Raw genomic sequence first — 12,500 nt, 5'->3', positions numbered from 1 at the left:
AATGGGTGGTGATTTTTTGACGTCCTCCCATGATCTGAAGTGAGCGTGCGTGTTTGTGTTGGTGAAAGTTTAAGAAATGTACAACTGTCGGTTCAGCTCTCTGGTGCTCCCTGCTGGCAGTATCACTATACTGTCCTCATGTTTCACAAAAATAGTTTTGAGAGACGTTGTCAGTTTTTGTATGTTGCTTAAATCCTCCAAAGCGGTTGGCAGTAAACATCAGGTCACGGTACGCCACGGTAGGCCACGGAGTCAATGAGCTCGAGTTGAAAAAGAAAATGCTTGCAGCACCTGGTATTCCCATGCGGTCTCCCATCCAAGTACTAACCAGGCCCGACCCTGCTTAGCTTCCGAGATCAGACGAGATCGGGCGTGTTCAGGGTGGTATGGCCGTAAGCAATTAGTGCAGGCGCAAAACCAGGTTTTATACAGTAGCACATAAGGAGTGAGAAAGCTGCTGAGGCTCGACGTTACACTCTTACAAAAACAATCATTAGTTAGATATAAACGGCAGTAATTGATTCAGTAGGACTCCTTATCCATGTAAACGATCATTGTGACATCTGAATTCATTAATTATCTGAAATACACTGCGTGTGCGTGTGATGTTAAATGTTTGAACCAAGGTTAACGGTTAAAGTGTCAGAGAATGGGTGGTGATTTTTTGACGTCCTCCCATGATCTGGGCCCCGTTTCCCGAAAGCGTCGTTAGCCTAAGTGGATCGTGAAGTGCGTCGAAAGGGCATCGTAGAGTTTTCACCGCGTTTCCCGAAAGCATCGTGGGGAACGAACGTCTTGAAAACGCTCGTAGCTAACGAGTACTCCAGGGGTGCTCGTAGGTACTCGTAGGACGCTAAGAGCATCGTCAGCTATAGCCTCAGTGGCGACACCATCGGACATTCCGTCTATTGGATGCGTTTTATTAAAACGCATTGCGCCTTTATGTTCTTAGTTTGGTAATTAATAAAGATTATTAATTTATTTATTAATAAAGATGTTAAAATGGCCAAAATAAAACGGGACAGTCCAGAAAATGTTGTGAGAGAAATGGCACTCAAAATGTGTGAGAGAAAGTGGGGGGATTTGTGCAGACTGACATAGGCTACTCATAAAACATAGCATAAAATAATGTAAAAAAAAAATTAAATTAAATAAATTAAAAAAAATAAAAAATAACGAAATAAAAGAAATTAAAAAAAATAAAACATAAAGAAATAAAAAATATATAAAAAACAAGCAAAGGAGCAGGCAAAAGGCTGGGATATGGTGGGGATTGGTCACGTTGACGGGAATGTTTAGTGACATGAGGGAGGGTGGAGGGGGGTAAAAAAAAGTCTCAATCACTATTCGACGCGCATGAAAACCAGCCGCGTAGTTATGAGGGAGGCCGTCCTCACACCGATCTTCCTCATCGTCATCGTCCTCAACGTCCTCCGGTTCAAGCAATGCCACCCCAGCCTTAGCTGCAATGTTGTGCAACATAGCCGTCACACATATCACGGCGCATGACTTGGCCGGCGAAAACTGGAGCCCTCCGCCTGACTTGTGAAGGCATCTAAGCGCAACTTCCACCTCCCGATCGTGCGCTCAACGATGCACCGGGCCAGACGGTGGGCATCGTTGTATTCCTCATCATGGACGTCTCCCGGGTTATTCACAGGTGTGAAGAGGAATTATTTCAGGGGGGAAAATGCCGTGAAACGCACAGTGCATTCAGGATTAGGACTGATATATGTCGGTTTAAGCCTAATCAATTGTGTTTTAATGTCTTTAGCATTCATATAATTGCAGTCTATTTTTTTCGTAGGCTACTCTGCTGTTGTCCTTGATGGGGATATATTTTAACCCTTTTTAACACAATTTTCCTGCGACATTCCTGCGTCTCCCCCTCCTACGGAGCCCATTTCAGCACCGTGTCAGTAGACAGTTACAATCCTACGACGTCGTGAGTGCAGCGAATGCGCGTTCACGTTAAGAGGAGTTTCGGGAAACGCTCCAAAGAAACTGACGATGGATCGCAAGATCCATCGTGAGAATGATCGTACGAGCGTGGATCCATCGTTATCGGGAAACGGGGCCCTGAAGTGAGCGTGCGTGTTTGTGTTGGTGAAAGTTTAAGAAATGTACAACTGTCGGTTCAGCTCTCTGGTGCTCCCTGCTGGCAGTATCACTATACTGTCCTCATGTTTCACAAAAATAGTTTTGAGAGACGTTGTCAGTTTTTGTATGTTGCTTAAATCCTCCAAAGCGGTTGGCAGTAAACATCAGGTCACGGTACGCCACGGTATGCCACGGAGTCAATGAGCTCGAGTTGAAAAAAAAAAAGCTTACAGCACCTGGTATTCCCAGGCGGTCTCCCATCCAAGTACTAACCAGGCCCGACCCTGCTTAGCTTCCGAGATCAGACGAGATCAGGCGTGTTCAGGGTGGTATGGCCGTAAGCAATCAGTGCAGGCGCAAAACCAGGTTTTATACAGTAGCACATAAGGAGTGAGAAAGCTGCTGAGGCTTGACGTTACACTTTTACAAAAACAATCATTAGTTAGATATAAACGGCAGTAATTGATTCAGTAGGACTCCTTATCCATGTAAACGATCATTGTGACATCTGAATTCATTAATTATCTGAAATACACTGCGTGAGCGTGTGATGTTAAATGTTTGAACCAAGGTTAACGGTTAAAGTGTCAGAGAATGGGTGGTGATTTTTTGACGTCCTCCCATGATCTGAAGTGAGCGTGCGTGTTTGTGTTGGTGAAAGTTTAAGAAATGTACAACTGTCGTTTCAGCTCTCTGGTGCTCCCTGCTGGCAGTATCACTATACTGTCCTCATGTTTCACAAAAATAGTTTTGAGAGACGTTGTCAGTTTTTGTATGTTGCTTAAATCCTCCAAAGCGGTTGGCAGTAAACATCAGGTCACGGTACGCCACGGTAGGCCACGGAGGCAATGAGCTCGAGTTGAAAAAGAAAAAGCTTACAGCACCTGGTATTCCCAGGCGGTCTCCCATCCAAGTACTAACCAGGCCCGACCCTGCTTAACTTCCGAGATCAGACAAGATCGGGCGTGTTCAGGGTGGTATGGCCATAAGCAATTAGTGCAGGCGCAAAACCAGGTTTTATACAGTAGCACATAAGGAGTGAGAAAGCTGCTGAGGCTTGACGTTACACTTTTACAAAAACAATCATTAGTTAGATATAAACGGCAGTAATTGATTCAGTAGGACTCCTTATCCATGTAAACGATCATTGTGACATCTGAATTCATTAATTATCTGAAATACACTGCGTGTGCGTGTGATGTTAAATGTTTGAACCAAGGTTAACGGTTAAAGTGTCAGAGAATGGGTGGGGATTTTTTGACGTCCTCCCATGATCTGAAGTGAGCGTGCGTGTTTGTGTTGGTGAAAGTTTAAGAAATGTACAACTGTCGGTTCAGCTCTCTGGTGCTCCCTGCTGGCAGTATCACTATACTGTCCTCATGTTTCACAAAAATAGTTTTGAGAGACGTTGTCAGTTTTTGTATGTTGCTTAAATCCTCCAAAGCGGTTGGCAGTAAACATCAGGTCACGGTACGCCACGGAGTCAATGAGCTCGAGTTGAAAAAGAAAAAGCTTACAGCACCTGGTATTCCCAGGCGGTCTCCCATCCAAGTACTAACCAGGCCCGACCCTGCTTAGCTTCCGAGATCAGACGAGATCGGGCGTGTTCAGGGTGGTATGGCCGTAAGCAATTAGTGCAGGCGCAAAACCAGGTTTTATACAGTAGGAGTGAGAAAGCTGCTGAGGCTCGACGTTACACTTTTACAAAAACAATCATTAGTTAGATATAAACGGCAGTAATTGATTCAGTAGGACTCCTTATCCATGTAAACGATCATTGTGACATCTGAATTCATTAATTATCTTAATACACTGCGTGTGCGTGCGATGTTAAATGTTTGAACCAAGGTTAACGGTTAAAGTGTCAGAGAATGGGTGGTGATTTTTTGACGTCCTCCCATGATCTGAAGTGAGCGTGCGTGTTTGTGTTGGTGAAAGTTTAAGAAATGTACAACTGTCGTTTCAGCTCTCTGGTGCTCCCTGCTGGCAGTATCACTATACTGTCCTCATGTTTCACAAAAATAGTTTTGAGAGACGTTGTCAGTCTTTGTATGTTGCTTAAATCCTCCAAAGCGGTTGGCAGTAAACATCAGGTCACGGTAGGTCACGGTAGGCCACGGAGGCAATGAGCTCGAGTTGAAAACGGAAATGCTTACAGCACCTGGTATTCCCAGGCGGTCTCCCATCCAAGTACTAACCAGGCCCGACCCTGCTTAGCTTCTGAGATCAGACGAGATCGGGCGTGTTCAGGGTGGTATGTCCGTAAGCAATTAGTGCAGGCGCAAAACCAGGTTTTATACAGTAGCACATAAGGAGTGAGAAAGCTGCTGAGGCTCGACGTTACACTTTTACAAAAACAATCATTAGTTAGATATAAACGGCAGTAATTGATTCAGTAGGACTCCTTATCCATGTAAACGATCATTGTGACATCTGAATTCATTAATTATCTGAAATACACTGCGTGTGCGTGTGATGTTAAATGTTTGAACCAAGGTTAACGGTTAAAGTGTCAGAGAATGGGTGGTGATTTTTTGACGTCCTCCCATGATCTGAAGTGAGCGTGCGTGTTTGTGTTGGTGAAAGTTTAAGAAATGTACAACTGTCGGTTCAGCTCTCTGGTGCTCCCTGCTGGCAGTATCACTATACTGTCCTCACGTTTCACAAAAATACTTTTGAGAGACGTTGTCAGTTTTTGTATGTTGCTTAAATCCTCCAAAGCGGTTGGCAGTAAACATCAGGTCACGGTACGCCACGGTAGGCCACGGAGGCAATGAGCTCGAGTTGAAAAAGAAAAAGCTTACAGCACCTGGTATTCCCAGGCGGACTCCCATCCAAGTACTAACCAGGCCCGACCCTGCTTAGCTTCCGAGATCAGACGAGATCGGGCGTGTTCAGGGTGGTATGGCCGTAAGGAATTAGTGCAGGCGCAAAACCAGGTTTTATACAGTAGCACATAAGGAGTGAGAAAGCTGCTGAGGCTCGACGTTACACTCTTACAAAAACAATCATTAGTTTAGATATAAACGGCAGTAATTGATTCAGTAGGACTCCTTATCCATGTAAACCATCATTGTGACATCTGAATTCATTAATTATCTGAAATACACTGCGTGTGCGTGTGATGTTAAATGTTTGAACCAAGGTTAACGGTTAAAGTGTCAGAGAATGGGTGGTGATTTTTTGACGTCCTCCCATGATCTGAAGTGAGCGTGCGTGTTTGTGTTGGTGAAAGTTTAAGAAATGTACAACTGTCGGTTCAGCTCTCTGGTGCTCCCTGCTGGCAGTATCACCATACTGTCCTCATGTTTCACAAAAATAGTTTTGAGAGACGTTGTCAGTTTTTGTATGTTGCTTAAATCCTCCAAAGCGGTTGGCAGTAAACATCAGGTCACGGTACGCCACGGTAGGCCACGGAGTCAATGAGCTCGAGTTGAAAAAGAAATAGCTTACAGCACCTGGTATTCCCAGGCGGTCTCCCATCCAAGTACTAACCAGGCCCGACCCTGCTTAGCATCCGAGATCAGACGAGATCGGGCGTGTTCAGGGTGGTATGGCCGTAAGCAATTTAGTGCAGGCGCAAAACCAGGTTTTATACAGTAGCACATAAGGAGTGAGAAAGCTGCTGAGGCTTGACGTTACACTTTTACAAAAACAATCATTAGTTAGATATAAACGGCAGTAATTGATTCAGTAGGGCTCCTTATCCGTGTAAACGATCATTGTGACATCTGAATTCATTAATTATCTGAAATACACTGCGTGTGCGTGTGATGTTAAATGTTTGAACCAAGGTTAACGGTTAAAGTGTCAGAGAATGGGTGGTGATTTTTTGACGTCCTCCCATGATCTGAAGTGAGCGTGCGTGTTTGTGTTGGTGAAAGTTTAAGAAATGTACAACTGTCGGTTCAGCTCTCTGGTGCTCCCTGCTGGCAGTATCACTATACTGTCCTCATGTTTCACAAAAATAGTTTTGAGAGACGTTGTCAGTTTTTGTATGTTGCTTAAATCCTCCAAAGCGGTTGGCAGTAAACATCAGGTCACGGTACGCCACGGTTGGCCACGGAGTCAATGAGCTCGAGTTGAAAAAGAAAAAGCTTACAGCACCTGGTATTCCCAGGTGGTCTCCCATCCAAGTACTAACCAGGCCCAACCCTGCTTAGCTTCCGAGATCAGACGAGATCGGGCATGTTCAGGGTGGTATGGCCGAAAGCAATTAGTTCAGGCGCAAAACCAGGTTTTATACAGTAGCACATAAGGAGTGAGAAAGCTGCTGAGGCTCGACGTTACACTTTTACAAAAACAATCATTAGTTAGATATAAACGGCAGTAATTGATTCAGTAGGACTCCTTATCCATGTAAACGATCATTGTGACATCTGAATTCATTAATTATCTGAAATACACTGCGTGTGCGTGTGATGTTAAATGTTTGAACCAAGGTTAACGGTTAAAGTGTCAGAGAATGGGTGGTGATTTTTTGACGTCCTCCCATGATCTGAAGTGAGCGTGCGTGTTTGTGTTGGTGAAAGTTTAAGAAATGTACAACTGTCGTTTCAGCTCTCTGGTGCTCCCTGCTGGCAGTATCACTATACTGTCCTCATGTTTCACAAAAATAGTTTTGAGAGACGTTGTCAGTTTTTGTATGTTGCTTAAATCCTCCAAAGCGGTTGGCAGTAAACATCAGGTCACGGTACGCCACGGTAGGCCACGGAGGCAATGAGCTCGAGTTGAAAAAGAAAAAGCTTACCGCACCTGTTATTCCCAGGCGGTCTCCCAGGCGGTCTCCCATCCAAGTACTAACCAGGCCCGACCCTGCTTAGCTTCCGAGATCAGACGAGATCGGGCGTGTTCAGGGTGGTATGGCCGTAAGGAATTAGTGCAGGCGCAAAACCAGGTTTTATACAGTAGCACATAAGGAGTGAGAAAGCTGCTGAGGCTCGACGTTACACTCTTACAAAAACAATCATTAGTTAGATATAAACGGCAGTAATTGATTCAGTAGGACTCCTTATCCATGTAAAGGACCATTGTGACATCTGAATTCATTAATTATCTGAAATACACTGCGTGTGCGTGTGATGTTAAATGTTTGAACCAAGGTTAACGGTTAAAGTGTCAGAGAATGGGTGGTGATTTTTTGACGTCCTCCCATGATCTGAAGTGAGCGTGCGTGTTTGTGTTGGTGAAAGTTTAAGAAATGTACAACTGTCGTTTCAGCTCTCTGGTGCTCCCTGCTGGCAGTATCACTATACTGTCCTCATGTTTCACAAAAATAGTTTTGAGAGACGTTGTCAGTTTTTGTATGTTGCTTAAATCCTCCAAAGCGGTTGGCAGTAAACATCAGGTCACGGTACGCCACGGTAGGCCACGGAGGCAATGAGCTCGAGTTGAAAAAGAAAAAGCTTACCGCACCTGTTATTCCCAGGCGGTCTCCCAGGCTGTCTCCCATCCAAGTACTAACCAGGCCCGACCCTGCTTAGCTTCCGAGATCAGACGAGATCGGGAGTGTTCAGGGTGGTATGGCCGTAAACAATTAGTGCAGGCGCAAAACCAGGTTTTATACAGTAGCACATAAGGAGTGAGAAAGCTGCTGAGGCTCGACGTTACACTTTTACAAAAACAATCATTAGTTAGATATAAACGGCAGTAATTGATTCAGTAGGACTCCTTATCCATGTAAAGGACCATTGTGACATCTGAATTCATTAATTATCTGAAATACACTGCGTGTGCGTGTGATGTTAAATGTTTGAACCAAGGTTAACGGTTAAAGTGTCAGAGAATGGGTGGTGATTTTTTGACGTCCTCCCATGATCTGAAGTGAGCGTGCGTGTTTGTGTTGGTGAAAGTTTAAGAAATGTACAACTGTCGTTTCAGCTCTCTGGTGCTCCCTGCTGGCAGTATCACTATACTGTCCTCATGTTTCACAAAAATAGTTTTGAGAGACGTTGTCAGTTTTTGTATGTTGCTTAAATCCTCCAAAGCGGTTGGCAGTAAACATCAGGTCACGGTACGCCACGGTAGGCCACGGAGGCAATGAGCTCGAGTTGAAAAAGAAAAAGCTTACCGCACCTGTTATTCCCAGGCGGTCTCCCAGGCTGTCTCCCATCCAAGTACTAACCAGGCCCGACCCTGCTTAGCTTCCGAGATCAGACGAGATCGGGAGTGTTCAGGGTGGTATGGCCGTAAACAATTAGTGCAGGCGCAAAACCAGGTTTTATACAGTAGCACATAAGGAGTGAGAAAGCTGCTGAGGCTCGACGTTACACTTTTACAAAAACAATCATTAGTTAGATATAAACGGCAGTAATTGATTCAGTAGGACTCCTTATCCATGTAAAGGACCATTGTGACATCTGAATTCATTAATTATCTGAAATACACTGCGTGTGCGTGTGATGTTAAATGTTTGAACCAAGGTTAACGGTTAAAGTGTCAGAGAATGGGTGGTGATTTTTTGACGTCCTCCCATGATCTGAAGTGAGCGTGCGTGTTTGTGTTGGTGAAAGTTTAAGAAATGTACAACTGTCGGTTCAGCTCTCTGGTGCTCCCTGCTGGCAGTATCACTATACTGTCCTCATGTTTCACAAAAATAGTTTTGAGAGACGTTGTCAGTTTTTGTATGTTGCTTAAATCCTCCAAAGCGGTTGGCAGTAAACATCAGGTCACGGTACGCCACGGAGTCAATGAGCTCGAGTTGAAAAAGAAAAAGCTTACAGCACCTGGTATTCCCAGGAGGTCTCCCATCCAAGTACTAACCAGCCCCGACCCTGCTTAGTTTCCGAGATCAGACGAGATCGGGCGTGTTCAGGGTGGTATGGCCGTAAGCAATTAGTGCAGGCGCAAAACCAGGTTTTATACAGTAGCACATAAGGAGTGAGAAAGCTGCTGAGGCTCGACGTTACACTCTTACAAAAACAATCATTTGTTAGATATAAACGGCAGTAATTGATTCAGTAGAACTCCTTATCCATGTAAACGATCATTGTGACATCTGAATTCATTAATTATCTGAAATACACTGCGTGTGCGTGTGATGTTAAATGTTTGAACCAAGGTTAACGGTTAAAGTGTCAGAGAATGGGTGGTGATTTTTTGACGTCCTCCCATGATCTGAAGTGAGCGTGCGTGTTTGTGTTGGTGAAAGTTTAAGAAATGTACAACTGTCGGTTCAGCTCTCTGGTGCTCCCTGCTGGCAGTATCACTATACTGTCCTCATGTTTCACAAAAATAGTTTTGAGAGACGTTGTCAGTTTTTGTATGTTGCTTAAATCCTCCAAAGCGGTTGGCAGTAAACATCAGGTCACGGTACGCCACGGTAGGCCACGGAGTCAATGAGCTCGAGTTGAAAAAGAAAATGCTTACAGCACCTGGTATTCCCAGGCGGTCTCCCATCCAAGTACTAACCAGGCCCGACCCTGCTTAGCTTCCGAGATCAGACGAGATCGGGCGTGTTCAGGGTGGTATGGCCGTAAGCAAATAGTGAAGGCGCAAAACCAGGTTTTATACAGTAGCACATAAGGAGTGAGAAAGCTGCTGAGGCTCGACGTTACACTCTTACAAAAACAATCATTAGTTAGATATAAACGGCAGTAATTGATTCAGTAGGACTCCTTATCCATGTAAACGATCATTGTGACATCTGAATTCATTAATTATCTGAAATACACTGCGTGTGCGTGTGATGTTAAATGTTTGAACCAAGGTTAACGGTTAAAGTGTCAGAGAATGGGTGGTGATTTTTTGACGTCCTCCCATGATCTGAAGTGAGCGTGCGTGTTTGTGTTGGTGAAAGTTTAAGAAATGTACAACTGTCGGTTCAGCTCTCTGGTGCTCCCTGCTGGCAGTATCACTATACTGTCCTCATGTTTCACAAAAATAGTTTTGAGAGACGTTGTCAGTTTTTGTATGTTGCTTAAATCCTCCAAAGCGGTTGGCAGTAAACATCAGGTCACGGTACGCCACGGTAGGCCACGGAGGCAATGAGCTCGAGTTGAAAAAGAAAAAACTTACAGCACCTGGTATTCCCAGGCGGTCTCCCATCCAAGTACTAACCAGGCCCGACCCTGCTTAGTTTCCGAGATCAGACGAGATCCGGCGTGTTCAGGGTGGTATGGCCGTAAGCAATTAGTGCAGGCGCAAAACCAGGTTTTATACAGTAGCACATAAGGAGTGAGAAAGCTGCTGAGGCTCGACGTTACACTCTTACAAAAACAATCATTAGTTAGATATAAACGGCAGTAATTGATTCAGTAGAACTCCTTATCCATGTAAACGATCATTGTGACATCTCATCTCATCTCATTTTCTTCCGCTTATCCGGGGTCGGGTCGCGGGGGGAGCAGCTCAAGCAGGGGGCCCCAGACTTCCCTTTCCCGGGCCACATTGACCAACTCTGACGGGGGGATCCCGAGGCGTTCCCAGGCCAGTGTTGAGATATAATCTCTCCACCTAGTCCTGGGTCTTCCCCGAGGTCTCCTCCCCACTGGACGTGCCTGAAACACCTCCCAAGGAAGGCGCCCAGTGGGCATCCTTACCAGATGCCCGAACCACCTCAGCTGACTCCTTTCTAAGTAAAGGAGCAGCGGCTCTAATCCGAGTTCCTCACGGATGGCTGAGCTTCTCACCCTATCCCTAAGGGAGACGCCAACCACCCTTCTGAGAAAACTCATCTCGGCCGCTTGTACCCGCGATCTCGTCCTTTCGGTCATCACCCAGCCCTCATGACCATAGGTGAGGATAGGAACGAAAATCGACCGGTAGATCGAGAGCTTTGCCTTGCGGCTCAGCTCTCTTTTCGTCACAACGGTGCGGTAAAGCGAACGCAATACCGCCCCCGCTGCTCCGATTCTCCGGCCAATCTCACGTTCCATAGTACCCTCACTCGCGAACAAGACCCCGAGGTACTTGAACTCCTTCACTTGGGCTAAGGACTCATTTCCTACCCGGAGTAAGCAATCCATCGGTTTCCTGCTAAGAGTCATGGCCTCAGATTTAGCGGTGCTGATCCTCATCCCAGCCGCTTCACACTCGGCCGCCAGCCGATCCAGTGAGTGCTGAAGGTCACAGGCCGATGATCCCATGAGGACCACATCATCCGCAAAAAGCAGTGACGAGATCCTCAGACCACCGAACTGCAACCCCTCCCCACCACGACTACGCCTCGATATCCTGTCCATGTATATCACAAACAGGATTGGTGACAAGGCGCAGCCCTGGCGGAGCCCAGCACCCACCGAGAACGAAACTGACTGGCTGCCGAGGACGCGAACACAGCTCTCGCTTTGGGAGTACAGGGATTGGATGGCCCTGAGGATAGACCCCTTTACCCCATACTCCCGCAGCACCTCCCACAGTTTCTCCCGGGGGACCCGGTCATACGCCTTCTCCAGATCCACAAAACACATGTAGACCGGATGGGCATACTCCCAGGCCCCCTCCAGGATCCTTGCGAGAGTGAAGAGCTGGTCCGTAGTTCCACGTCCGGGGCGAAAACCGCATTGTTCCTCTTCAATCTGAGGTTCGACGATCGGCCGAACCCTCCTTTCCAGTACCTTGGAGTAGACTTTACCAGGGAGGCTGAGAAGTGTGATACCCCGGTAATTGGCACACACTCTCTGGTCCCCCTTTTTGAACAGGGGAACCACCACCCCGGTTTGCCACTCCTTTGGCACTGTACCCGACTCCCACGCGATGTTGAATAGGCGTGTCAACCATGACAGCCCCTCAACACCCAGAGCCTTTAGCATTTCTGGCTGGATCTCATCAATCCCTGGGGCTTTGCCACTGCGGAGATGTTTGACTACCTCAGTGACCTCCACCAGGGAAATTGACGACGAAACACCATCAACCTCGAGCTCTGCCTCCAACATAGAGGGCGTGTTATTCGGGTTCAGGAGTTCCTCAAAGTGTTCCTTCCAACGTCCGACGACCTCCTTGAGACGAACTCCTTGTTGAGGTCAACAGAGTCCCCTCCTTACTGTACACAGCTTGGACGGTTCCCCGTTTCCCCCTCCTGAGGTGCCGGATAGTCTTCCAGAAACACTTTGGTGCCGTAGCACATAAGGAGTGAGAAAGCTGCTGAGGCTCGACGTTACACTCTTACAAAAACAATCATTAGTTAGATATAAACGGCAGTAATTGATTCAGTAGAACTCCTTATCCATGTAAACGATCATTGTGACATCTGAATTCATTAATTATCTGAAATACACTGCGTGTGCGTGTGATGTTAAATGTTTGAACCAAGGTTAACGGTTAAAGTGTCAGAGAATGGGTGGTGATTTTTTGACGTCCTCCCATGATCTGAAGTGAGCATGCGTGTTGGTGTTGGTGAAAGTTTAAGAAATGTACAACTGTCGGTTCAGCTCTCTGGTGCTCCCTGCTGGCAGTATCAC

The 12,500-nt window shown here is 46.1% G+C and overlaps 11 non-coding genes and 3 pseudogenes across 11 annotated transcripts; all 14 read right to left on the bottom strand.

The window, feature by feature from the left end:
- Positions 1-279: 279 nt before the first annotated feature.
- LOC130400787 (5S ribosomal RNA) lies at positions 280-398 on the bottom strand. The gene has a single exon (XR_008903260.1). It is a non-coding gene; the product is annotated as a 5S ribosomal RNA (ribosomal RNA).
- Positions 399-2,324: 1,926 nt separating this feature from the next.
- LOC130399984 (5S ribosomal RNA) lies at positions 2,325-2,443 on the bottom strand. Its single transcript, XR_008902473.1, has one exon. It is a non-coding gene; the product is annotated as a 5S ribosomal RNA (ribosomal RNA).
- Positions 2,444-2,972: 529 nt separating this feature from the next.
- LOC130400411 (5S ribosomal RNA) lies at positions 2,973-3,091 on the bottom strand. The gene has a single exon (XR_008902890.1). It is a non-coding gene; the product is annotated as a 5S ribosomal RNA (ribosomal RNA).
- A 519-nt stretch (positions 3,092-3,610) lies between these two features.
- LOC130398820 (5S ribosomal RNA) lies at positions 3,611-3,729 on the bottom strand. The gene has a single exon (XR_008901370.1). It is a non-coding gene; the product is annotated as a 5S ribosomal RNA (ribosomal RNA).
- Positions 3,730-4,249: 520 nt separating this feature from the next.
- On the bottom strand, positions 4,250-4,368 carry LOC130394719 (5S ribosomal RNA). Its single transcript, XR_008897850.1, has one exon. It is a non-coding gene; the product is annotated as a 5S ribosomal RNA (ribosomal RNA).
- Positions 4,369-4,897: 529 nt separating this feature from the next.
- Positions 4,898-5,016, bottom strand: LOC130401053 (5S ribosomal RNA). Its single transcript, XR_008903515.1, has one exon. It is a non-coding gene; the product is annotated as a 5S ribosomal RNA (ribosomal RNA).
- A 530-nt stretch (positions 5,017-5,546) lies between these two features.
- LOC130400227 (5S ribosomal RNA) lies at positions 5,547-5,665 on the bottom strand. The gene has a single exon (XR_008902703.1). It is a non-coding gene; the product is annotated as a 5S ribosomal RNA (ribosomal RNA).
- A 530-nt stretch (positions 5,666-6,195) lies between these two features.
- LOC130400326 (5S ribosomal RNA) lies at positions 6,196-6,314 on the bottom strand. The gene has a single exon (XR_008902803.1). It is a non-coding gene; the product is annotated as a 5S ribosomal RNA (ribosomal RNA).
- Positions 6,315-6,843: 529 nt separating this feature from the next.
- Positions 6,844-6,974, bottom strand: LOC130396048 (5S ribosomal RNA; annotated as a pseudogene).
- A 529-nt stretch (positions 6,975-7,503) lies between these two features.
- On the bottom strand, positions 7,504-7,634 carry LOC130395963 (5S ribosomal RNA; annotated as a pseudogene).
- A 529-nt stretch (positions 7,635-8,163) lies between these two features.
- LOC130395961 (5S ribosomal RNA) lies at positions 8,164-8,294 on the bottom strand (annotated as a pseudogene).
- A 519-nt stretch (positions 8,295-8,813) lies between these two features.
- On the bottom strand, positions 8,814-8,932 carry LOC130394913 (5S ribosomal RNA). The gene has a single exon (XR_008898026.1). It is a non-coding gene; the product is annotated as a 5S ribosomal RNA (ribosomal RNA).
- Positions 8,933-9,461: 529 nt separating this feature from the next.
- On the bottom strand, positions 9,462-9,580 carry LOC130399605 (5S ribosomal RNA). Its single transcript, XR_008902111.1, has one exon. It is a non-coding gene; the product is annotated as a 5S ribosomal RNA (ribosomal RNA).
- Positions 9,581-10,109: 529 nt separating this feature from the next.
- On the bottom strand, positions 10,110-10,228 carry LOC130395103 (5S ribosomal RNA). Its single transcript, XR_008898198.1, has one exon. It is a non-coding gene; the product is annotated as a 5S ribosomal RNA (ribosomal RNA).
- Positions 10,229-12,500: the final 2,272 nt, after the last annotated feature.

This window comes from Gadus chalcogrammus, chromosome 12, assembly GCF_026213295.1.
Source record: "Gadus chalcogrammus isolate NIFS_2021 chromosome 12, NIFS_Gcha_1.0, whole genome shotgun sequence".
NCBI classification, from domain to species: Eukaryota; Metazoa; Chordata; class Actinopteri; order Gadiformes; family Gadidae; genus Gadus; species Gadus chalcogrammus.
This window is presented reverse-complemented; position numbering and strand designations above follow the sequence as displayed.